The sequence below is a fragment of the Styela clava genome, chromosome 15, assembly GCF_964204865.1.
Source record: "Styela clava chromosome 15, kaStyClav1.hap1.2, whole genome shotgun sequence".
Lineage (NCBI taxonomy): Eukaryota > Metazoa > Chordata > Ascidiacea > Stolidobranchia > Styelidae > Styela > Styela clava.
The window spans coordinates 7,846,721-7,863,659 of record NC_135264.1 but is presented as its reverse complement, the minus strand read 5'-3'; the positions used below and the strand labels follow the sequence as shown (position 1 = coordinate 7,863,659).

At 45.6% G+C, this 16,939-nt stretch overlaps 51 non-coding genes and 15 pseudogenes across 51 annotated transcripts; all 66 read left to right on the top strand.

Annotated features, from left to right (window-relative positions):
• Positions 1 to 28: 28 nt before the first annotated feature.
• LOC144413020 (5S ribosomal RNA) lies at positions 29 to 137 on the top strand (annotated as a pseudogene).
• A 92-nt stretch (positions 138 to 229) lies between these two features.
• LOC144413753 (5S ribosomal RNA) lies at positions 230 to 348 on the top strand. The gene has a single exon (XR_013469644.1). It is a non-coding gene; the product is annotated as a 5S ribosomal RNA (ribosomal RNA).
• An 81-nt stretch (positions 349 to 429) lies between these two features.
• On the top strand, positions 430 to 548 carry LOC144417893 (5S ribosomal RNA; annotated as a pseudogene).
• An 81-nt stretch (positions 549 to 629) lies between these two features.
• On the top strand, positions 630 to 748 carry LOC144415877 (5S ribosomal RNA). The gene has a single exon (XR_013471771.1). It is a non-coding gene; the product is annotated as a 5S ribosomal RNA (ribosomal RNA).
• A 282-nt stretch (positions 749 to 1,030) lies between these two features.
• On the top strand, positions 1,031 to 1,149 carry LOC144415201 (5S ribosomal RNA). The gene has a single exon (XR_013471093.1). It is a non-coding gene; the product is annotated as a 5S ribosomal RNA (ribosomal RNA).
• Positions 1,150 to 1,230: 81 nt separating this feature from the next.
• Positions 1,231 to 1,349, top strand: LOC144415314 (5S ribosomal RNA). The gene has a single exon (XR_013471206.1). It is a non-coding gene; the product is annotated as a 5S ribosomal RNA (ribosomal RNA).
• Positions 1,350 to 1,430: 81 nt separating this feature from the next.
• On the top strand, positions 1,431 to 1,549 carry LOC144415545 (5S ribosomal RNA). Its single transcript, XR_013471437.1, has one exon. It is a non-coding gene; the product is annotated as a 5S ribosomal RNA (ribosomal RNA).
• Positions 1,550 to 1,630: 81 nt separating this feature from the next.
• On the top strand, positions 1,631 to 1,749 carry LOC144417652 (5S ribosomal RNA; annotated as a pseudogene).
• An 84-nt stretch (positions 1,750 to 1,833) lies between these two features.
• On the top strand, positions 1,834 to 1,952 carry LOC144414468 (5S ribosomal RNA). Its single transcript, XR_013470358.1, has one exon. It is a non-coding gene; the product is annotated as a 5S ribosomal RNA (ribosomal RNA).
• An 81-nt stretch (positions 1,953 to 2,033) lies between these two features.
• LOC144416072 (5S ribosomal RNA) lies at positions 2,034 to 2,152 on the top strand. The gene has a single exon (XR_013471966.1). It is a non-coding gene; the product is annotated as a 5S ribosomal RNA (ribosomal RNA).
• An 81-nt stretch (positions 2,153 to 2,233) lies between these two features.
• On the top strand, positions 2,234 to 2,352 carry LOC144415544 (5S ribosomal RNA). Its single transcript, XR_013471436.1, has one exon. It is a non-coding gene; the product is annotated as a 5S ribosomal RNA (ribosomal RNA).
• An 81-nt stretch (positions 2,353 to 2,433) lies between these two features.
• LOC144411976 (5S ribosomal RNA) lies at positions 2,434 to 2,542 on the top strand (annotated as a pseudogene).
• An 81-nt stretch (positions 2,543 to 2,623) lies between these two features.
• On the top strand, positions 2,624 to 2,742 carry LOC144416326 (5S ribosomal RNA). The gene has a single exon (XR_013472219.1). It is a non-coding gene; the product is annotated as a 5S ribosomal RNA (ribosomal RNA).
• An 85-nt stretch (positions 2,743 to 2,827) lies between these two features.
• LOC144415278 (5S ribosomal RNA) lies at positions 2,828 to 2,946 on the top strand. Its single transcript, XR_013471170.1, has one exon. It is a non-coding gene; the product is annotated as a 5S ribosomal RNA (ribosomal RNA).
• Positions 2,947 to 3,027: 81 nt separating this feature from the next.
• Positions 3,028 to 3,146, top strand: LOC144417538 (5S ribosomal RNA; annotated as a pseudogene).
• An 81-nt stretch (positions 3,147 to 3,227) lies between these two features.
• Positions 3,228 to 3,346, top strand: LOC144416052 (5S ribosomal RNA). The gene has a single exon (XR_013471946.1). It is a non-coding gene; the product is annotated as a 5S ribosomal RNA (ribosomal RNA).
• An 81-nt stretch (positions 3,347 to 3,427) lies between these two features.
• Positions 3,428 to 3,546, top strand: LOC144416587 (5S ribosomal RNA). The gene has a single exon (XR_013472480.1). It is a non-coding gene; the product is annotated as a 5S ribosomal RNA (ribosomal RNA).
• Positions 3,547 to 3,627: 81 nt separating this feature from the next.
• Positions 3,628 to 3,746, top strand: LOC144413752 (5S ribosomal RNA). The gene has a single exon (XR_013469643.1). It is a non-coding gene; the product is annotated as a 5S ribosomal RNA (ribosomal RNA).
• An 85-nt stretch (positions 3,747 to 3,831) lies between these two features.
• On the top strand, positions 3,832 to 3,950 carry LOC144415882 (5S ribosomal RNA). Its single transcript, XR_013471776.1, has one exon. It is a non-coding gene; the product is annotated as a 5S ribosomal RNA (ribosomal RNA).
• Positions 3,951 to 4,031: 81 nt separating this feature from the next.
• Positions 4,032 to 4,150, top strand: LOC144414865 (5S ribosomal RNA). The gene has a single exon (XR_013470756.1). It is a non-coding gene; the product is annotated as a 5S ribosomal RNA (ribosomal RNA).
• Positions 4,151 to 4,231: 81 nt separating this feature from the next.
• Positions 4,232 to 4,350, top strand: LOC144413751 (5S ribosomal RNA). Its single transcript, XR_013469642.1, has one exon. It is a non-coding gene; the product is annotated as a 5S ribosomal RNA (ribosomal RNA).
• Positions 4,351 to 4,431: 81 nt separating this feature from the next.
• On the top strand, positions 4,432 to 4,550 carry LOC144413749 (5S ribosomal RNA). The gene has a single exon (XR_013469640.1). It is a non-coding gene; the product is annotated as a 5S ribosomal RNA (ribosomal RNA).
• An 81-nt stretch (positions 4,551 to 4,631) lies between these two features.
• Positions 4,632 to 4,750, top strand: LOC144415153 (5S ribosomal RNA). The gene has a single exon (XR_013471045.1). It is a non-coding gene; the product is annotated as a 5S ribosomal RNA (ribosomal RNA).
• An 81-nt stretch (positions 4,751 to 4,831) lies between these two features.
• On the top strand, positions 4,832 to 4,950 carry LOC144414864 (5S ribosomal RNA). The gene has a single exon (XR_013470755.1). It is a non-coding gene; the product is annotated as a 5S ribosomal RNA (ribosomal RNA).
• An 81-nt stretch (positions 4,951 to 5,031) lies between these two features.
• LOC144413748 (5S ribosomal RNA) lies at positions 5,032 to 5,150 on the top strand. The gene has a single exon (XR_013469639.1). It is a non-coding gene; the product is annotated as a 5S ribosomal RNA (ribosomal RNA).
• An 81-nt stretch (positions 5,151 to 5,231) lies between these two features.
• Positions 5,232 to 5,350, top strand: LOC144414852 (5S ribosomal RNA). The gene has a single exon (XR_013470742.1). It is a non-coding gene; the product is annotated as a 5S ribosomal RNA (ribosomal RNA).
• An 81-nt stretch (positions 5,351 to 5,431) lies between these two features.
• On the top strand, positions 5,432 to 5,550 carry LOC144413747 (5S ribosomal RNA). Its single transcript, XR_013469638.1, has one exon. It is a non-coding gene; the product is annotated as a 5S ribosomal RNA (ribosomal RNA).
• An 81-nt stretch (positions 5,551 to 5,631) lies between these two features.
• LOC144413072 (5S ribosomal RNA) lies at positions 5,632 to 5,750 on the top strand (annotated as a pseudogene).
• Positions 5,751 to 5,831: 81 nt separating this feature from the next.
• Positions 5,832 to 5,950, top strand: LOC144416823 (5S ribosomal RNA). Its single transcript, XR_013472716.1, has one exon. It is a non-coding gene; the product is annotated as a 5S ribosomal RNA (ribosomal RNA).
• Positions 5,951 to 6,031: 81 nt separating this feature from the next.
• On the top strand, positions 6,032 to 6,150 carry LOC144416325 (5S ribosomal RNA). Its single transcript, XR_013472218.1, has one exon. It is a non-coding gene; the product is annotated as a 5S ribosomal RNA (ribosomal RNA).
• Positions 6,151 to 6,235: 85 nt separating this feature from the next.
• Positions 6,236 to 6,354, top strand: LOC144415277 (5S ribosomal RNA). Its single transcript, XR_013471169.1, has one exon. It is a non-coding gene; the product is annotated as a 5S ribosomal RNA (ribosomal RNA).
• An 81-nt stretch (positions 6,355 to 6,435) lies between these two features.
• On the top strand, positions 6,436 to 6,554 carry LOC144415917 (5S ribosomal RNA). The gene has a single exon (XR_013471811.1). It is a non-coding gene; the product is annotated as a 5S ribosomal RNA (ribosomal RNA).
• An 81-nt stretch (positions 6,555 to 6,635) lies between these two features.
• On the top strand, positions 6,636 to 6,754 carry LOC144417727 (5S ribosomal RNA; annotated as a pseudogene).
• Positions 6,755 to 6,835: 81 nt separating this feature from the next.
• On the top strand, positions 6,836 to 6,954 carry LOC144416585 (5S ribosomal RNA). The gene has a single exon (XR_013472478.1). It is a non-coding gene; the product is annotated as a 5S ribosomal RNA (ribosomal RNA).
• Positions 6,955 to 7,035: 81 nt separating this feature from the next.
• Positions 7,036 to 7,154, top strand: LOC144415355 (5S ribosomal RNA). The gene has a single exon (XR_013471247.1). It is a non-coding gene; the product is annotated as a 5S ribosomal RNA (ribosomal RNA).
• An 81-nt stretch (positions 7,155 to 7,235) lies between these two features.
• On the top strand, positions 7,236 to 7,354 carry LOC144417892 (5S ribosomal RNA; annotated as a pseudogene).
• Positions 7,355 to 7,435: 81 nt separating this feature from the next.
• Positions 7,436 to 7,554, top strand: LOC144415876 (5S ribosomal RNA). Its single transcript, XR_013471770.1, has one exon. It is a non-coding gene; the product is annotated as a 5S ribosomal RNA (ribosomal RNA).
• Positions 7,555 to 7,836: 282 nt separating this feature from the next.
• Positions 7,837 to 7,955, top strand: LOC144415200 (5S ribosomal RNA). The gene has a single exon (XR_013471092.1). It is a non-coding gene; the product is annotated as a 5S ribosomal RNA (ribosomal RNA).
• An 81-nt stretch (positions 7,956 to 8,036) lies between these two features.
• LOC144414948 (5S ribosomal RNA) lies at positions 8,037 to 8,155 on the top strand. The gene has a single exon (XR_013470840.1). It is a non-coding gene; the product is annotated as a 5S ribosomal RNA (ribosomal RNA).
• An 81-nt stretch (positions 8,156 to 8,236) lies between these two features.
• Positions 8,237 to 8,355, top strand: LOC144415543 (5S ribosomal RNA). Its single transcript, XR_013471435.1, has one exon. It is a non-coding gene; the product is annotated as a 5S ribosomal RNA (ribosomal RNA).
• Positions 8,356 to 8,436: 81 nt separating this feature from the next.
• Positions 8,437 to 8,555, top strand: LOC144417651 (5S ribosomal RNA; annotated as a pseudogene).
• Positions 8,556 to 8,639: 84 nt separating this feature from the next.
• Positions 8,640 to 8,758, top strand: LOC144414467 (5S ribosomal RNA). The gene has a single exon (XR_013470357.1). It is a non-coding gene; the product is annotated as a 5S ribosomal RNA (ribosomal RNA).
• Positions 8,759 to 8,839: 81 nt separating this feature from the next.
• LOC144416071 (5S ribosomal RNA) lies at positions 8,840 to 8,958 on the top strand. Its single transcript, XR_013471965.1, has one exon. It is a non-coding gene; the product is annotated as a 5S ribosomal RNA (ribosomal RNA).
• Positions 8,959 to 9,039: 81 nt separating this feature from the next.
• LOC144415542 (5S ribosomal RNA) lies at positions 9,040 to 9,158 on the top strand. Its single transcript, XR_013471434.1, has one exon. It is a non-coding gene; the product is annotated as a 5S ribosomal RNA (ribosomal RNA).
• An 81-nt stretch (positions 9,159 to 9,239) lies between these two features.
• On the top strand, positions 9,240 to 9,348 carry LOC144413019 (5S ribosomal RNA; annotated as a pseudogene).
• A 92-nt stretch (positions 9,349 to 9,440) lies between these two features.
• Positions 9,441 to 9,559, top strand: LOC144413746 (5S ribosomal RNA). The gene has a single exon (XR_013469637.1). It is a non-coding gene; the product is annotated as a 5S ribosomal RNA (ribosomal RNA).
• Positions 9,560 to 9,841: 282 nt separating this feature from the next.
• On the top strand, positions 9,842 to 9,960 carry LOC144415199 (5S ribosomal RNA). Its single transcript, XR_013471091.1, has one exon. It is a non-coding gene; the product is annotated as a 5S ribosomal RNA (ribosomal RNA).
• Positions 9,961 to 10,041: 81 nt separating this feature from the next.
• Positions 10,042 to 10,160, top strand: LOC144415303 (5S ribosomal RNA). Its single transcript, XR_013471195.1, has one exon. It is a non-coding gene; the product is annotated as a 5S ribosomal RNA (ribosomal RNA).
• Positions 10,161 to 10,241: 81 nt separating this feature from the next.
• Positions 10,242 to 10,360, top strand: LOC144415541 (5S ribosomal RNA). The gene has a single exon (XR_013471433.1). It is a non-coding gene; the product is annotated as a 5S ribosomal RNA (ribosomal RNA).
• An 81-nt stretch (positions 10,361 to 10,441) lies between these two features.
• LOC144417650 (5S ribosomal RNA) lies at positions 10,442 to 10,560 on the top strand (annotated as a pseudogene).
• An 84-nt stretch (positions 10,561 to 10,644) lies between these two features.
• LOC144414466 (5S ribosomal RNA) lies at positions 10,645 to 10,763 on the top strand. Its single transcript, XR_013470356.1, has one exon. It is a non-coding gene; the product is annotated as a 5S ribosomal RNA (ribosomal RNA).
• Positions 10,764 to 10,844: 81 nt separating this feature from the next.
• On the top strand, positions 10,845 to 10,963 carry LOC144416070 (5S ribosomal RNA). The gene has a single exon (XR_013471964.1). It is a non-coding gene; the product is annotated as a 5S ribosomal RNA (ribosomal RNA).
• An 81-nt stretch (positions 10,964 to 11,044) lies between these two features.
• LOC144415540 (5S ribosomal RNA) lies at positions 11,045 to 11,163 on the top strand. The gene has a single exon (XR_013471432.1). It is a non-coding gene; the product is annotated as a 5S ribosomal RNA (ribosomal RNA).
• Positions 11,164 to 11,244: 81 nt separating this feature from the next.
• On the top strand, positions 11,245 to 11,353 carry LOC144413018 (5S ribosomal RNA; annotated as a pseudogene).
• A 92-nt stretch (positions 11,354 to 11,445) lies between these two features.
• Positions 11,446 to 11,564, top strand: LOC144414736 (5S ribosomal RNA). Its single transcript, XR_013470626.1, has one exon. It is a non-coding gene; the product is annotated as a 5S ribosomal RNA (ribosomal RNA).
• An 81-nt stretch (positions 11,565 to 11,645) lies between these two features.
• Positions 11,646 to 11,764, top strand: LOC144414921 (5S ribosomal RNA). Its single transcript, XR_013470812.1, has one exon. It is a non-coding gene; the product is annotated as a 5S ribosomal RNA (ribosomal RNA).
• Positions 11,765 to 14,227: 2,463 nt separating this feature from the next.
• On the top strand, positions 14,228 to 14,346 carry LOC144414410 (5S ribosomal RNA). The gene has a single exon (XR_013470300.1). It is a non-coding gene; the product is annotated as a 5S ribosomal RNA (ribosomal RNA).
• Positions 14,347 to 14,427: 81 nt separating this feature from the next.
• Positions 14,428 to 14,554, top strand: LOC144412488 (5S ribosomal RNA; annotated as a pseudogene).
• Positions 14,555 to 14,635: 81 nt separating this feature from the next.
• LOC144415872 (5S ribosomal RNA) lies at positions 14,636 to 14,754 on the top strand. Its single transcript, XR_013471766.1, has one exon. It is a non-coding gene; the product is annotated as a 5S ribosomal RNA (ribosomal RNA).
• Positions 14,755 to 14,835: 81 nt separating this feature from the next.
• LOC144417649 (5S ribosomal RNA) lies at positions 14,836 to 14,954 on the top strand (annotated as a pseudogene).
• An 84-nt stretch (positions 14,955 to 15,038) lies between these two features.
• On the top strand, positions 15,039 to 15,157 carry LOC144414464 (5S ribosomal RNA). Its single transcript, XR_013470354.1, has one exon. It is a non-coding gene; the product is annotated as a 5S ribosomal RNA (ribosomal RNA).
• Positions 15,158 to 15,238: 81 nt separating this feature from the next.
• LOC144416069 (5S ribosomal RNA) lies at positions 15,239 to 15,357 on the top strand. The gene has a single exon (XR_013471963.1). It is a non-coding gene; the product is annotated as a 5S ribosomal RNA (ribosomal RNA).
• An 81-nt stretch (positions 15,358 to 15,438) lies between these two features.
• Positions 15,439 to 15,557, top strand: LOC144415539 (5S ribosomal RNA). The gene has a single exon (XR_013471431.1). It is a non-coding gene; the product is annotated as a 5S ribosomal RNA (ribosomal RNA).
• An 81-nt stretch (positions 15,558 to 15,638) lies between these two features.
• On the top strand, positions 15,639 to 15,747 carry LOC144413017 (5S ribosomal RNA; annotated as a pseudogene).
• A 92-nt stretch (positions 15,748 to 15,839) lies between these two features.
• Positions 15,840 to 15,958, top strand: LOC144414734 (5S ribosomal RNA). The gene has a single exon (XR_013470624.1). It is a non-coding gene; the product is annotated as a 5S ribosomal RNA (ribosomal RNA).
• An 81-nt stretch (positions 15,959 to 16,039) lies between these two features.
• Positions 16,040 to 16,158, top strand: LOC144414920 (5S ribosomal RNA). Its single transcript, XR_013470811.1, has one exon. It is a non-coding gene; the product is annotated as a 5S ribosomal RNA (ribosomal RNA).
• Positions 16,159 to 16,939: the final 781 nt, after the last annotated feature.

Here is a 16,939-nt window from a genome sequence, read left to right as displayed (position 1 = left end):
AAATAGCCGAATAGACTACTACTTTATCGCCTACAACCATACCACGTTGAATGCACCCGATCTCGGAAGTTAAGCAATGTCGGGCTCGGTTAGTACTTGCATGGGTGACCGGCTGGGAATACCGAGCGTCGTAGAATTTTTTTTCGTCGCCGAGTGTCGTTTCATTCGATTTTGCTCTGTTTTCTAACAACTGCGAAATACAAATAGCCGAATAGACTACTACTTTATCGCCTACAACCATACCACGTTGAATGCACCCGATCTCGTTCGATCTCGGAAGTTAAGCAATGTCGGGCTCGGTTAGTACTTGCATGGGTGACCGGCTGGGAATACCGAGTGTCGTAGGCTTTTTGTCGCCGTTTCATTCGATTTTGCTCTGTTTTCCAACAACTGCGAAATACAAATAGCCGAATACACTACTACTTTATCGCCTACAACCATACCACGTTGAATGCACCCGTTATCGTTCGATCTCGGAAGTTAAGCAATGTCGGGCTCGGTTAGTACTTGCATGGGTGACCGGCTGGGAATACCGAGTGTCGTAGGCTTTTCGTCGCCGTTTCATTCGATTTTGCTCTGTTTTCCAACAACTGCGAAATACAAATAGCCGAATAGACTACTACTTTATCGCCTACAACTATACCACGTTGAATGCACCCGATCTCGTTCGATCTCGGAAGTTAAGCAATGTCGGGCTCGGTTAGTACTTGCATGGGTGACCGGCTGGGAATACCGAGTGTCGTAGTCTTTTTGTCGCCGTTTCATTCGATTTTGCTCTGTTTTCCAACAACTGCAAAATACAAATAGCCGAATAGACTACTACTTTATCGCCTACAACCATACCACGTTGAATGCACCCGTTATCGTTCGATCTCGGAAGTTAAGCAATGTCAGTTGCATGTATGTACTTGCATGGGTGACCGGCTGGGAATACCGAGTGTCGTAGGCTTTTCGTCGCCGTTTCATTCGATTTTGCTCTGTTTTCCAACAACTGCGAAATACAAATAGCCGAATAGACTACTACTTTATCGCCTACAACCATACCACGTTGAATGCACCCGATCTCGTTCGATCTCGGAAGTTAAGCAATGTCGGGCTCGGTTAGTACTTGCATGGTTGACCGGCTGGGAATACCGAGTGTCGTAGGCTTTTCGTCGCCGTTTCGTTCGATTTTGCTCTGTTTTCCAACAATTGCGAAATACAAATAGCCGAATAGACTACTGCTTAATCGCCTACAACCATACCACGTTGAATGCACCCGATCTCGTTTGATCTCGGAAGTTAAGCAATGTCGGGCTCGGTTAGTACTTGCATGGGTGACCGGCTGGGAATACCAAGTGTCGTAGGCTTTTCGTCGCCGTTTCATTCGATTTTGCTCTGTTTTCCAACAACTGCGAAATACAAATAGCCGAATAGACTACTACTTTATCGCCTACAACCATACCACGTTGAATGCACCCGATCTTGTTCGATCTCGGAAGTTAAGCAATGTCGGGCTTGGTTAGTACTTGCATGGGTGACCGGCTGGGAATACCGAGTGTCGTAGGCTTTTCGTCGCCGTTTCATTCGATTTTGCTCTGTTTTCTAACAACTGGGAAATACAAATAGCCGAATAGACTACTACTTTATCGCCTACAACCATACCACGGTGAATGCACCCGATCTCGTTCGATCTCGGAAGTTAAGCAATGTCGTGCTCGGTTAGTACTTGCATGGGTGACCGGCTGGGAATACCGAGTGTGGTAGGCTTTTTTTTCGTCGCCGTTCCATTCGTTTTTGCTCTGTTTTCCAACAACTGCGAAATACAAATAGCCGAATAGACTTTACTTTATCGCCTACAACCATACCACGTTGAATGCACCCGATCTCGTTCGATCTCGGAAGTTAAGCAATGTCGGGCTCGGTTAGTACTTGCATGGGTGACCGGCTGGGAATACCGAGTGTCGTAGGCATTTCGTCGCCGTTTCATTCGATTTTGCTCTGTTTTTCAACAACTGCGAAATACAAATAGCCGAATAGACTACTACATTATCGCCTACAACCATACCACGTTGAATGCACCCGATCTCGTTCGATCTCGGAAGTTAAGCAATGTTGGGCTCGGTTAGTACTTGCATGGGTGACCGGCTGGTAATACCGAGTGTCGTAGGCTTTACGTCGTCGTTTCATTCGATTTTGTTCTGTTTTCCAACAACTACGAAATACAAATAGACGAATAGACTACTACTTTGTCGCCTACAACCATACCACGTTGAATGCACCCGATCTTGTTCGATCTCGGAAGTTAAGCAATGTCGGGCTTGGTTAGTACTTGCATGGGTGACCGGCTGGGAATACCGAGTGTCGTAGGCTTTTCGTCGCCGTTTCATTCGATTTTGCTCTGTTTTCTAACAACTGCAAAATACAAATAGCCGAATAGACTACTACTTTATCGCCTACAACCATACCACGTTGAATGCACCCGATCTCGGAAGTTAAGCAATGTCGGGCTCGGTTAGTACTTGCATGGGTGACCGGCTGGGAATACCGAGTGTCGTAGGCTTTTCGTCGCCGTTTCATTCGATTTTGCTCTGTTTTCCAACAACTGCGAAATACAAAAAGCCGAATAGACTACTACTTTATTGCCTACAACCATACCACGTTGAATGCACCCGATCTCGTTCGATCCCGGAAGTTAAGCAATGTCGGGCTCGGTTAGTACTTGCATGGGTGACCGGCTGGGAATACCGAGTGTCGTAGGCTTTTTTTTCGTCGCCGTTCCATTCGTTTTTTCTCTGTTTTCTAACAACTGCAAAATACAAATAACAGAACAGACTACTACTTTATCGACTACAACCATACCACGTTGAATGCACCCGATCTCGTTCGATCTCGGAAGTTAAGCAATGTCGGGCTCGGTTAGTACTTGCATGGGTGACCGGCTGGGAATACCGAGTGTCGTAGGCTTTTCGTCGCCGCTTCATTCGATTTTGCTCTGTTTTCCAACAACTGCAAAATACAAATAGCCGAATAGACTACTACTTTATCGCCTACAACCATACCACGTTGAATGCACTCGATCTCGTTCGATCTCGGAAGTTGAGCAATGTCGGGCTCGGTTAGTACTTGCATGGGTGTCCAGCTGGGAATACCGAGTGTCGTAGGCTTTTCGTCGCCGTTTCATTCGATTTTGCTCTGTTTTCCAACAACTGCGAAATACAAATAGCCGAATAGACTACTACTTTATCGCCTACAACCATACCACGTTGAATGCACCCGATCTCGTTCGATCTCGGAAGTTAAGCAATGTCGGGCTCGGTTAGTACTTGCGTGGCTGACCGGCTGGGAATACCGAGTGTCGTAGGCTTTTCGTCGCCGTTTCATTCGATTTTGCTCTGTTTTCCAACAACTGCGAAATACAAATAGCCGAATAGACTACTTCTTTATCGCCTAAAACCATACCACGTTGAATGCACCCGATCTCGTTCGATCTCGGAAGTTAAGCAATGTCGGGCTCGGTTAGTACTTGCATGGGTGACCGGCTGGGAATACCGAGTGTCGTAGGCTTTTTGTCGCCGTTTCATTCGATTTTGCTCTGTTTTCCAACAACTGCGAAATACAAATAGCCGAATAGACTACTACTTTATCGCCTACAACCATACCACGTTGAATGCACCCGATCTCGTTCGATCTCGGAAGTTAAGCAATGTCGGGCTCGGTTAGTACTTGCATGGGTGACCGGCTGGGAATACCGAGTGTCGTAGGCTTTTTTTTCGTCGCCGTTCCATTCGTTTTTTCTCTGTTTTCTAACAACTGCAAAATACAAATAGCAGAACAGACTACTACTTTATCGACTACAATCATACCACGTTGAATGCACCCGATCTCGTTCGATCTCGGAAGTTAAGCAATGTCGGGCTCGGTTAGTACTTGCATGGGTGACCGGCTGGGAATACCGAGTGTCGTAGGCTTTTCGTCGCCGCTTCATTCGATTTTGCTCTGTTTTCCAACAACTGCAAAATACAAATAGCCGAATAGACTACTACTTTATCGCCTACAACCATACCACGTTGAATGCACTCGATCTCGTTCGATCTCGGAAGTTAAGCAATGTCGGGCTCGGTTAGTACTTGCATGGGTGACCGGCTGGGAATACCGAGTGTCGTAGGCTTTTCGTCGCCGTTTCATTCGATTTTGCTCTGTTTTCCAACAACTGCGAAATACAAATAGCCGAATAGACTACTACTTTATCGCCTACAACCATACCACGTTGAATGCACCCGATCTCGTTCGATCTCGGAAGTTAAGCAATGTCGGGCTCGGTTAGTACTTGCATGGGTGACCGGCTGGGAATACCGAGTGTCGTAGGCTTTTCGTCGCCGTTTCATTCGATTTTGCTCTGTTTTCCAACAACTGCGAAATACAAATAGCCGAATAGACTACTTCTTTATCGCCTACAACCATACCACGTTGAATGCACCCGATCTCGTTCGATCTCGGAAGTTAAGCAATGTCGGGCTCGGTTAGTACTTGCATGGGTGACCGGCTGGGAATACCGAGTGTCGTAGGCTTTTTGTCGCCGTTTCATTCGATTTTGCTCTGTTTTCCAACAACTGCGAAATACAAATAGCCGAATAGACTACTTCTTTATCGCCTACAACCATACCACGTTGAATGCACCCGATCTCGTTCGATCTCGGAAGTTAAGCAATGTCGGGCTCGGTTAGTACTTGCATGGGTGACCGGCTGGGAATACTGAGTGTCGTAGGCTTTTCGTCGCCGTTTCATTCGATTTTGCTCTGTTTTCCAACAACTGCAAAATACAAATAGCCGAATAGACTACTACTTTATCGCCTACAACCATACCACGTTGAATGCACTCGATCTCGTTCGATCTCGGAAGTTAAGCAATGTCGGGCTCGGTTAGTACTTGCATGGGTGACCGGCTGGGAATACCGAGTGTCGTAGGCTTTTCGTCGCCGTTTCATTCGATTTTGCTCTGTTTTCCAACAACTGCGAAATACAAATAGCCGAATAGACTACTACTTTATCGCCTACAACCATACCACGTTGAATGCACCCGATCTCGTTCGATCTCGGAAGTTAAGCAATGTCGGGCTCGGTTAGTACTTGCATGGGTGACCGGCTGGGAATACCGAGTGTCGTAGGCTTTTCGTCGCCGTTTCATTCGATTTTGCTCTGTTTTTCAACAACTGCGAAATACAAATAGCCGAATAGACTACTTTTTTATCGCCTACAACCATACCACGTTGAATGCACCCGATTTCGTTCGATCTCGGAAGTTAAGCAATGTCGGGCTTGGTTAGTACTTGCATGGGTGACCGGCTGGGAATACCGAGTGTCGTAGGCTTTTTGTCGCCGTTTCATTCGATTTTGCTCTGTTTTCCAACAACTGCTAAATACAAATAGCCGAATAGACTACTACTTTATCGCCTACAACCATACCACGTTGAATGCACCCGATCTCGTTCGATCTCGGAAGTTAAGCAATGTCGGGCTCGGTTAGTACTTGCATGGGTGACCGGCTGGGAATACCGAGTGTCGTAGGCTTTTCGTCGCCGTTTCATTCGATTTTGCTCTGTTTTCCAACAACTGCGAAATACAAATAGCCGAATAGACTACTACTTTATCGCCTACAACCATACCACGTTGAATGCACCCGTTATCGTTCGATGTCGGAAGTTAAGCAATATCTGGCTCGGTTAGTACTTGCATGGGTGACCGGCTGAGAATACCGAGTGTCGTAGGCTTTTCGTCGCCGTTTCATTCGATTTTGCTCTGTTTTCCAACAACTGCTAAATACAAATAGCCGAATAGACTACTACTTTATCGCCTACAACCATACCACGTTGAATGCACCCGATCTCGTTCGATCTCGGAAGTTAAGCAATGTCGCGCTCGGTTAGTACTTGCATGGGTGACCGGCTGGGAATACCGAGTGTCGTAGGCTTTTCGTCGCCGTTTCATTCGATTTTGCTCTGTTTTCCAACAACTGCGAAATACAAATAGCCGAATAGACTACTACTTCATTGCCTACAACCATACCACGTTGAATGCACCCGATCTCGTTCGATCCCGGAAGTTAAGCAATGTCGGGCTCGGTTAGTACTTGCATGGGTGACCGGCTGGGAATACCGAGTGTCGTAGGCTTTTTTTTCGTCGCCGTTCCATTCGTTTTTTCTCTGTTTTCTAACAACTGCAAAATACAAATAACAGAACAGACTACTACTTTATCGACTACAACCATACCACGTTGAATGCACCCGATCTCGTTCGATCTCGGAAGTTAAGCAATGTCGGGCTCGGTTAGTACTTGCATGGGTGACCGGCTGGGAATACCGAGTGTCGTAGGCTTTTCGTCGCCGCTTCATTCGATTTTGCTCTGTTTTCCAACAACTGCAAAATACAAATAGCCGAATAGACTACTACTTTATCGCCTACAACCATACCACGTTGAATGCACTCGATCTCGTTCGATCTCGGAAGTTAAGCAATGTCGGGCTCGGTTAGTACTTGCATGGGTGTCCAGCTGGGAATACCGAGTGTCGTAGGCTTTTCGTCGCCGTTTCATTCGATTTTGCTCTGTTTTCCAACAACTGCGAAATACAAATAGCCGAATAGACTACTACTTTATCGCCTACAACCATACCACGTTGAATGCACCCGATCTCGTTCGATCTCGGAAGTTAAGCAATATCTGGCTCGGTTAGTACTTGCATGGGTGACCGGCTGAGAATACCGAGTGTCGTAGGCTTTTCGTCGCCGTTTCATTCGATTTTGCTCTGTTTTCCAACAACTGCGAAATACAAATAGCCGAATAGACTACTTCTTTATCGCCTAAAACCATACCACGTTGAATGCACCCGATCTCGTTCGATCTCGGAAGTTAAGCAATGTCGGGCTCGGTTAGTACTTGCATGGGTGACCGGCTGGGAATACCGAGTGTCGTAGGCTTTTTGTCGCCGTTTCATTCGATTTTGCTCTGTTTTCCAACAACTGCGAAATACAAATAGCCGAATAGACTACTACTTCATCGCCTACAACCATACCACGTTGAATGCACCCGATCTCGTTCGATCTCGGAAGTTAAGCAATGTCGGGCTCGGTTAGTACTTGCATGGGTGACCGGCTGGGAATACCGAGTGCCGTAGGCTTTTTGTCGCCGTTTCATTCGATTTTGCTCTGTTTTCCAACAACTGCGAAATACAAATAGCCGAATACACTACTACTTTATCGCCTACAACCATACCACGTTGAATGCACCCGTTATCGTTCGATCTCGGAAGTTAAGCAATGTCGGGCTCGGTTAGTACTTGCATGGGTGACCGGCTGGGAATACCGAGTGTCGTAGGCTTTTCGTCGCCGTTTCATTCGATTTTGCTCTGTTTTCCAACAACTGCGAAATATAAATAGCCGAATAGACTACTACTTTATCGCCTACAACTATACCACGTTGAATGCACCCGATCTCGTTCGATCTCGGAAGTTAAGCAATGTCGGGCTCGGTTAGTACTTGCATGGGTGACCGGCTGGGAATACCGAGTGTCGTAGTCTTTTTGTCGCCGTTTCATTCGATTTTGCTCTGTTTTCCAACAACTGCAAAATACAAATAGCCGAATAGACTACTACTTTATCGCCTACAACCATACCACGTTGAATGCACCCGTTATCGTTCGATCTCGGAAGTTAAGCAATGTCAGTTGCATGTATGTACTTGCATGGGTGACCGGCTGGGAATACCGAGTGTCGTAGGCTTTTCGTCGCCGTTTCATTCGATTTTGCTCTGTTTTCCAACAACTGCGAAATACAAATAGCCGAATAGACTACTACTTTATCGCCTACAACCATACCACGTTGAATGCACCCGATCTCGTTCGATCTCGGAAGTTAAGCAATGTCGGGCTCGGTTAGTACTTGCATGGTTGACCGGCTGGGAATACCGAGTGTCGTAGGCTTTTCGTCGCCGTTTCGTTCGATTTTGCTCTGTTTTCCAACAATTGCGAAATACAAATAGCCGAATAGACTACTGCTTAATCGCCTACAACCATACCACGTTGAATGCACCCGATCTCGTTTGATCTCGGAAGTTAAGCAATGTCGGGCTCGGTTAGTACTTGCATGGGTGACCGACTGGGAATACCAAGTGTCGTAGGCTTTTCGTCGCCGTTTCATTCGATTTTGCTCTGTTTTCCAACAACTGCGAAATACAAATAGCCGAATAGACTACTACTTTATCGCCTACAACCATACCACGTTGAATGCACCCGATCTTGTTCGATCTCGGAAGTTAAGCAATGTCGGGCTTGGTTAGTACTTGCATGGGTGACCGGCTGGGAATACCGAGTGTCGTAGGCTTTTCGTCGCCGTTTCATTCGATTTTGCTCTGTTTTCTAACAACTGGGAAATACAAATAGCCGAATAGACTACTACTTTATCGCCTACAACCATACCACGGTGAATGCACCCGATCTCGTTCGATCTCGGAAGTTAAGCAATGTCGTGCTCGGTTAGTACTTGCATGGGTGACCGGCTGGGAATACCGAGTGTGGTAGGCTTTTTTTTCGTCGCCATTCCATTCGTTTTTGCTCTGTTTTCCAACAACTGCGAAATACAAATAGCCGAATAGACTTTACTTTATCGCCTACAACCATACCACGTTGAATGCACCCGATCTCGTTCGATCTCGGAAGTTAAGCAATGTCGGGCTCGGTTAGTACTTGCATGGGTGACCGGCTGGGAATACCGAGTGTCGTAGGCATTTCGTCGCCGTTTCATTCGATTTTGCTCTGTTTTTCAACAACTGCGAAATACAAATAGCCGAATAGACTACTACATTATCGCCTACAACCATACCACGTTGAATGCACCCGATCTCGTTCGATCTCGGAAGTTAAGCAATGTTGGGCTCGGTTAGTACTTGCATGGGTGACCGGCTGGTAATACCGAGTGTCGTAGGCTTTACGTCGCCGTTTCATTCGATTTTGTTCTGTTTTCCAACAACTACGAAATACAAATAGACGAATAGACTACTACTTTGTCGCCTACAACCATACCACGTTGAATGCACCCGATCTTGTTCGATCTCGGAAGTTAAGCAATGTCGGGCTTGGTTAGTACTTGCATGGGTGACCGGCTGGGAATACCGAGTGTCGTAGGCTTTTCGTCGCCGTTTCATTCGATTTTGCTCTGTTTTCTAACAACTGCAAAATACAAATAGCCGAATAGACTACTACTTTATCGCCTACAACCATACCACGTTGAATGCACCCGATCTCGGAAGTTAAGCAATGTCGGGCTCGGTTAGTACTTGCATGGGTGACCGGCTGGGAATACCGAGCGTCGTAGAATTTTTTTTCGTCGCCGAGTGTCGTTTCATTCGATTTTGCTCTGTTTTCTAACAACTGCGAAATACAAATAGCCGAATAGACTACTACTTTATCGCCTACAACCATACCACGTTGAATGCACCCGATCTCGTTCGATCTCGGAAGTTAAGCAATGTCGGGCTCGGTTAGTACTTGCATGGGTGACCGGCTGGGAATACCGAGTGTCGTAGGCTTTTTGTCGCCGTTTCATTCGATTTTGCTCTGTTTTCCAACAACTGCGAAATACAAATAGCCGAATACACTACTACTTTATCGCCTACAACCATACCACGTTGAATGCACCCGTTATCGTTCGATCTCGGAAGTTAAGCAATGTCAGTTGCATGTATGTACTTGCATGGGTGACCGGCTGGGAATACCGAGTGTCGTAGGCTTTTCGTCGCCGTTTCATTCGATTTTGCTCTGTTTTCCAACAACTGCGAAATACAAATAGCCGAATAGACTACTACTTTATCGCCTACAACCATACCACGTTGAATGCACCCGATCTCGTTCGATCTCGGAAGTTAAGCAATGTCGGGCTCGGTTAGTACTTGCATGGTTGACCGGCTGGGAATACCGAGTGTCGTAGGCTTTTCGTCGCCGTTTCGTTCGATTTTGCTCTGTTTTCCAACAATTGCGAAATACAAATAGCCGAATAGACTACTGCTTAATCGCCTACAACCATACCACGTTGAATGCACCCGATCTCGTTTGATCTCGGAAGTTAAGCAATGTCGGGCTCGGTTAGTACTTGCATGGGTGACCGGCTGGGAATACCAAGTGTCGTAGGCTTTTCGTCGCCGTTTCATTCGATTTTGCTCTGTTTTCCAACAACTGCGAAATACAAATAGCTGAATAGACTACTACTTTATCGCCTACAACCATACCACGTTGAATGCACCCGATCTTGTTCGATCTCGGAAGTTAAGCAATGTCGGGCTTGGTTAGTACTTGCATGGGTGACCGGCTGGGAATACCGAGTGTCGTAGGCTTTTCGTCGCCGTTTCATTCGATTTTGCTCTGTTTTCTAACAACTGGGAAATACAAATAGCCGAATAGACTACTACTTTATCGCCTACAACCATACCACGGTGAATGCACCCGATCTCGTTCGATCTCGGAAGTTAAGCAATGTCGTGCTCGGTTAGTACTTGCATGGGTGACCGGCTGGGAATACCGAGTGTGGTAGGCTTTTTTTTCGTCGCCGTTCCATTCGTTTTTGCTCTGTTTTCCAACAACTGCGAAATACAAATAGCCGAATAGACTTTACTTTATCGCCTACAACCATACCACGTTGAATGCACCCGATCTCGTTCGATCTCGGAAGTTAAGCAATGTCGGGCTCGGTTAGTACTTGCATGGGTGACCGGCTGGGAATACCGAGTGTCGTAGGCATTTCGTCGCCGTTTCATTCGATTTTGCTCTGTTTTTCAACAACTGCGAAATACAAATAGCCGAATAGACTACTACATTATCGCCTACAACCATACCACGTTGAATGCACCCGATCTCGTTCGATCTCGGAAGTTAAGCAATGTTGGGCTCGGTTAGTACTTGCATGGGTGACCGGCTGGTAATACCGAGTGTCGTAGGCTTTACGTCGTCGTTTCATTCGATTTTGCTCTGTTTTCCAACAACTACGAAATACAAATAGACGAATAGACTACTACTTTGTCGCCTACAACCATACCACGTTGAATGCACCCGATCTTGTTCGATCTCGGAAGTTAAGCAATGTCGGGCTTGGTTAGTACTTGCATGGGTGACCGGCTGGGAATACCGAGTGTCGTAGGCTTTTCGTCGCCGTTTCATTCGATTTTGCTCTGTTTTCTAACAACTGCAAAATACAAATAGCCGAATAGACTACTACTTTATCGCCTACAACCATACCACGTTGAATGCACCCGATCTCGGAAGTTAAGCAATGTCGGGCTCGGTTAGTACTTGCATGGGTGACCGGCTGGGAATACCGAGCGTCGTAGAATTTTTTTTCGTCGCCGAGTGTCGGTTCATTCGATTTTGCTCTGTTTTCTAACAACTGCGAAATACAAATAGCCGAATAGACTACTACTTTATCGCCTACAACCATACCACGTTGAATGCACCCGATCTCGTTCGATCTCGGAAGTTAAGCAATGTCGGGCTCGGTTAGTACTTGCATGGGTGACCGGCTGGGAATATCGAGTGTCGTAGGCTTTTCGTCGCCGATTCATTCGATTTTGCTCTGTTTTCCAACAACTGCGAAAAACAAATAGCCGAATAGACTACTAATTTATCGCCTACAACCATACCACGTTGAATGCACCCGATCTCGTTCGATCTCGGAAGTTAAGCAATGTCGGGCTCGGTTAGTACTTGCATGGGTGACCGGCTGTGAATACCGAGTGTCGTAGGCTTTTCGTCGCCGTTTCATTCGATTTTGCTCTGTTTTCCAACAACTGCGAAATACAAATAGCCGAATAGACTACTACTTTATCGGAGTAATTTTGGCCCGCAAACGACAAAAGTTTGCCGACCTCTGGTTTAGACGTCAGAGCCAGTGAAGTTAAACAGTCATCCCATCACAAATCCGCCACCCACTGCCCTTTCCTATTCTCGATCCTCTGCCCTGTCTCCCTCGCCCAACTGCTCCACCTCCCTCAACCTTCCTATCCTCGACCCACCGCCCTATCTCCCTCAACCGTCCTATCCCAGATCCACTGTCCTATTTCCCATCCCCTTCAACCTTTTTATCCTCGACTCATTGCCATAGCTCCCTCAACTTTTCTTTCCTTCATTCACTGCACTATCTGCTTCAAACTTCTCACCCTCGACCCACTGTCGGACCTCCATCAACTTACTTACCTTCGACCCGCGACGCTACACCACTCAGCCCCTAACCTAACGGCGCTACAATCACGACTAGATCGTCAAAAAGAACTCTACTATCTTGCGACCAACTTTCATGGGTTATACTGGTCGTGTATGCCAATGATATGATTCAATCGTACGTCGACAAAACATGATTGACGGCATTCGTAAATGTGGGCTGGAATCTCAATTGGTAATCAATAACCATAATGAGTGGCTTAAAAATGTGCTACTAATTAAGCTACTGGTGGCATCGGGTTTGAGGTGACTGTTTTTAAAATTTCGAAAGGTCATTCGATATCGACATGCCTGAGTTCATTTTCAGAAACTCATTCAATGTCGCTTGTATTTCCGTTCAAGACAAAACACTAAGGAAATAATAAAATATTTGCAGTCATTTTCAACGAATGTTCTGCCATATTCTGTTGTATATACAAATTTCTTTTACGTGACTGAGAGGGCTGAAAAATCAAAAACAGTCAAAAATATGAGTCGCTCACTGAGTGTAATCCCTTCCAAACTATTTTAGAGCTAGCGTTACCAACTGCACTTTAATTCAGCGTATAGTCCCAAAATTGAGCTTATCTTATCTGCAACTTAATGAAGTTGCAAACGACGCAGTTAGTACGTTATCTTTGGCATCGCATTTACTATAAACTGTTGAAGAAAAATACCACCAGAGCACTATTGCTTATTTCGGATCAGCATCATATTTGTCACGAGACTGACGACATGGACAATTATTAAGGGCATAAAACGGCCTGTTAAAATTTAGAAAACCGTTATTTCCCAACAAAAAAACCATCAGTAGCCCAATTAGTAAAACATTTTTAAACTGCCAATTAAGGTTATTGTTTAATATTTGAGATTCCAGCCTACATATACGAATGCTGTCAATCATGTTTTGTCGAAGTACGATTGAATCATCTCATTGGCATACACGACCAGTATAACCCATGGAAGTTGGTCACAAGATAGTAAAGTTCAGTGTGGCGATCGGGTCGTGAATAAAGCGCCGCGTAGTTAGTACGTTATCTTTGGCATCGCTTTTACTATAAAAAGTTTTGTATATACAAATTTCTTTTACGTGACTGAGAGGGCTGAAAAATCAAAAACAGTCAAAAATATGAGTCGCTCAGTGAGTGTAATCCCTTCCAAACTATTTTAGAGCCATGAAATGTTTTGTCGTAGCTAGCGTTACCAACTGCCCTTTAATTCAGCGTATAGTCCCAAAATTGAGCTTATCTTATCTGCAACTTAATGAAGTTGCAAAGGACGCAGTTAGTACGTTATCTTTGGCATCGCATTTACTATAAAATGTTGAAGAAAAATACTACCAGAGCACTATTGCTTATTTCGGATCAGCATCATATTTGTCACGAGACTGACGACATGGCCAGTTATTAAGGGCATAAAACGGCCTGTTAAAATTTAGAAAACCGTTATTCGCAACAAAAAACCATCAGTAGCCCAATTATTAAAACATTTTTAAACTGTCAATTAGGGTTATTGTTTAATATTTGAGATTTCAGCCTACATATACGAATGCTGTCAATCATGTTTTGTCGAAGTACGATTGAATCATCTCATTGGCATACACGACCAGTATAACCCATGAAAGTTGGTCGCAAGATAGTAAAGTTCAGTGTGGCGATCGGGTCGTGAAAAAAGCGCCGTTAGATCAGGTATCGAATAGTATGGCACCGTAGGTCAAAGATAGGTAAGTTGTGGCAGATAAGGCAGTGGGTCCAAGGATAGGTAGGTTGAGGGAGATAGGACAGTAGGTCGAAAAGAGAGAGGTTGCGGGAGATAAAGCGGTAGTTCGAGGATGTGAAAGTTGGGGAGATAGAGCAGTGGGTTGAGGATAGGATGTTTGAGGGAGCTAGGGCAGTTGGTTGAGGATAGGAAAGTTGAAGGAGGTCGGGCAGTAGGTCGAGTATAGATAGGTAAGTAAGTAGATGAGGTAGGGCAGTGGGTCAACGACGGTTTTAAGTGTTCTTTCTTTAATGGCCTACAACCATACCACGTTGAATACACCCGATCTCGTTCGATCTCGGAAGTTAAGCAATGTCGGGCTCGGTTAGTACTTGCATGGGTGACCGGCTGGGAATACCGAGTGTCGTAGGCTTTTCGTCGCCGTTTCATTCGATTTTGCTCTGTTTTCTAACAATTGCGAAATACAAATAGCCGAATAGACTACTACTTTATCGCCTACAACCATACCACGTTGAATGCACTCGATCTCGTCGATCTCGTCGATCTCGGAAGTTAAGCAATGTCGGGTTCGGTTAGTACTTGCATGGGTGACCGGTTGGGAATACCGAGTGTCGTAAGCTTTTCGTCGTCGTTTCATTCGATTTTGCTGTGTTTTCTAACAACTGCGAAATACAAATAGCCGAATAGACTACTACTTTATCGCCTACAACCATACCACGTTGAATGCACCCGATCTTGTTTGATCTCGGAAGTTAAGCAATGTCGGGCTTGGTTAGTACTTGCATGGGTGACCGGCTGGGAATACCGAGTGTCGTAGGCTTTTCGTCGCCGTTTCATTCGATTTTGCTCTGTTTTCTAACAACTGGGAAATACAAATAGCCGAATAGACTACTACTTTATCGCCTACAACCATACCACGGTGAATGCACCCGATCTCGTTCGATCTCGGAAGTTAAGCAATGTCGTGCTCGGTTAGTACTTGCATGGGTGACCGGCTGGGAATACCGAGTGTGGTAGGCTTTTTTTTCGTCGCCGTTCCATTCGTTTTTGCTCTGTTTTCCAACAACTGCGAAATACAAATAGCCGAATAGACTTTACTTTATCGCCTACAACCATACCACGTTGAATGCACCCGATCTCGTTCGATCTCGGAAGTTAAGCAATGTCGGGCTCGGTTAGTACTTGCATGGGTGACCGGCTGGGAATACCGAGTGTCGTAGGCATTTCGTCGCCGTTTCATTCGATTTTGCTCTGTTTTTCAACAACTGCGAAATACAAATAGCCGAATAGACTACTACATTATCGCCTACAACCATACCACGTTGAATGCACCCGATCTCGTTCGATCTCGGAAGTTAAGCAATGTTGGGCTCGGTTAGTACTTGCATGGGTGACCGGCTGGTAATACCGAGTGTCGTAGGCTTTACGTCGTCGTTTCATTCGATTTTGCTCTGTTTTCCAACAACTACGAAATACAAATAGACGAATAGACTACTACTTTGTCGCCTACAACCATACCACGTTGAATGCACCCGATCTTGTTCGATCTCGGAAGTTAAGCAATGTCGGGCTTGGTTAGTACTTGCATGGGTGACCGGCTGGGAATACCGAGTGTCGTAGGCTTTTCGTCGCCGTTTCATTCGATTTTGCTCTGTTTTCTAACAACTGCAAAATACAAATAGCCGAATAGACTACTACTTTATCGCCTACAACCATACCACGTTGAATGCACCCGATCTCGGAAGTTAAGCAATGTCGGGCTCGGTTAGTACTTGCATGGGTGACCGGCTGGGAATACCGAGCGTCGTAGAATTTTTTTTCGTCGCCGAGTGTCGGTTCATTCGATTTTGCTCTGTTTTCTAACAACTGCGAAATACAAATAGCCGAATAGACTACTACTTTATCGCCTACAACCATACCACGTTGAATGCACCCGATCTCGTTCGATCTCGGAAGTTAAGCAATGTCGGGCTCGGTTAGTACTTGCATGGGTGACCGGCTGGGAATATCGAGTGTCGTAGGCTTTTCGTCGCCGATTCATTCGATTTTGCTCTGTTTTCCAACAACTGCGAAAAACAAATAGCCGAATAGACTACTAATTTATCGCCTACAACCATACCACGTTGAATGCACCCGATCTCGTTCGATCTCGGAAGTTAAGCAATGTCGGGCTCGGTTAGTACTTGCATGGGTGACCGGCTGTGAATACCGAGTGTCGTAGGCTTTTCGTCGCCGTTTCATTCGATTTTGCTCTGTTTTCCAACAACTGCGAAATACAAATAGCCGAATAGACTACTACTTTATCGGAGTAATTTTGGCCCGCAAACGACAAAAGTTTGCCGACCTCTGGTTTAGACGTCAGAGCCAGTGAAGTTAAACAGTCATCCCATCACAAATCCGCCACCCACTGCCCTTTCCTATTCTCGATCCTCTGCCCTGTCTCCCTCGCCCAACTGCTCCACCTCCCTCAACCTTCCTATCCTCGACCCACCGCCCTATCTCCCTCAACCGTCCTATCCCAGATCCACTGTCCTATTTCCCATCCCCTTCAACCTTTTTATCCTCGACTCATTGCCATAGCTCCCTCAACTTTTCTTTCCTTCATTCACTGCACTATCTGCTTCAAACTTCTCACCCTCGACCCACTGTCGGACCTCCATCAACTTACTTACCTTCGACCCGCGACGCTACACCACTCAGCCCCTAACCTAACGGCGCTACAATCACGACTAGATCGTCAAAAAGAACTCTACTATCTTGCGACCAACCTCCATGTGTTATACTGGTCGAGTATGCCAATGATATGATTCAATCGTACGTCGACAAAACATGATTGACGGCATTCGTAAATGTGGGCTGGAATCTCAATTGGTAATCAATAACCATAATGAGTGGCTTAAAAATGTGCTACTAATTAAGCTACTGGTGGCATCGGGTTTGAGGTGACTGTTTTTAAAATTTCGAAAGGTCATTCGATATCGACATGCCTGAGTTCATTTTCAGAA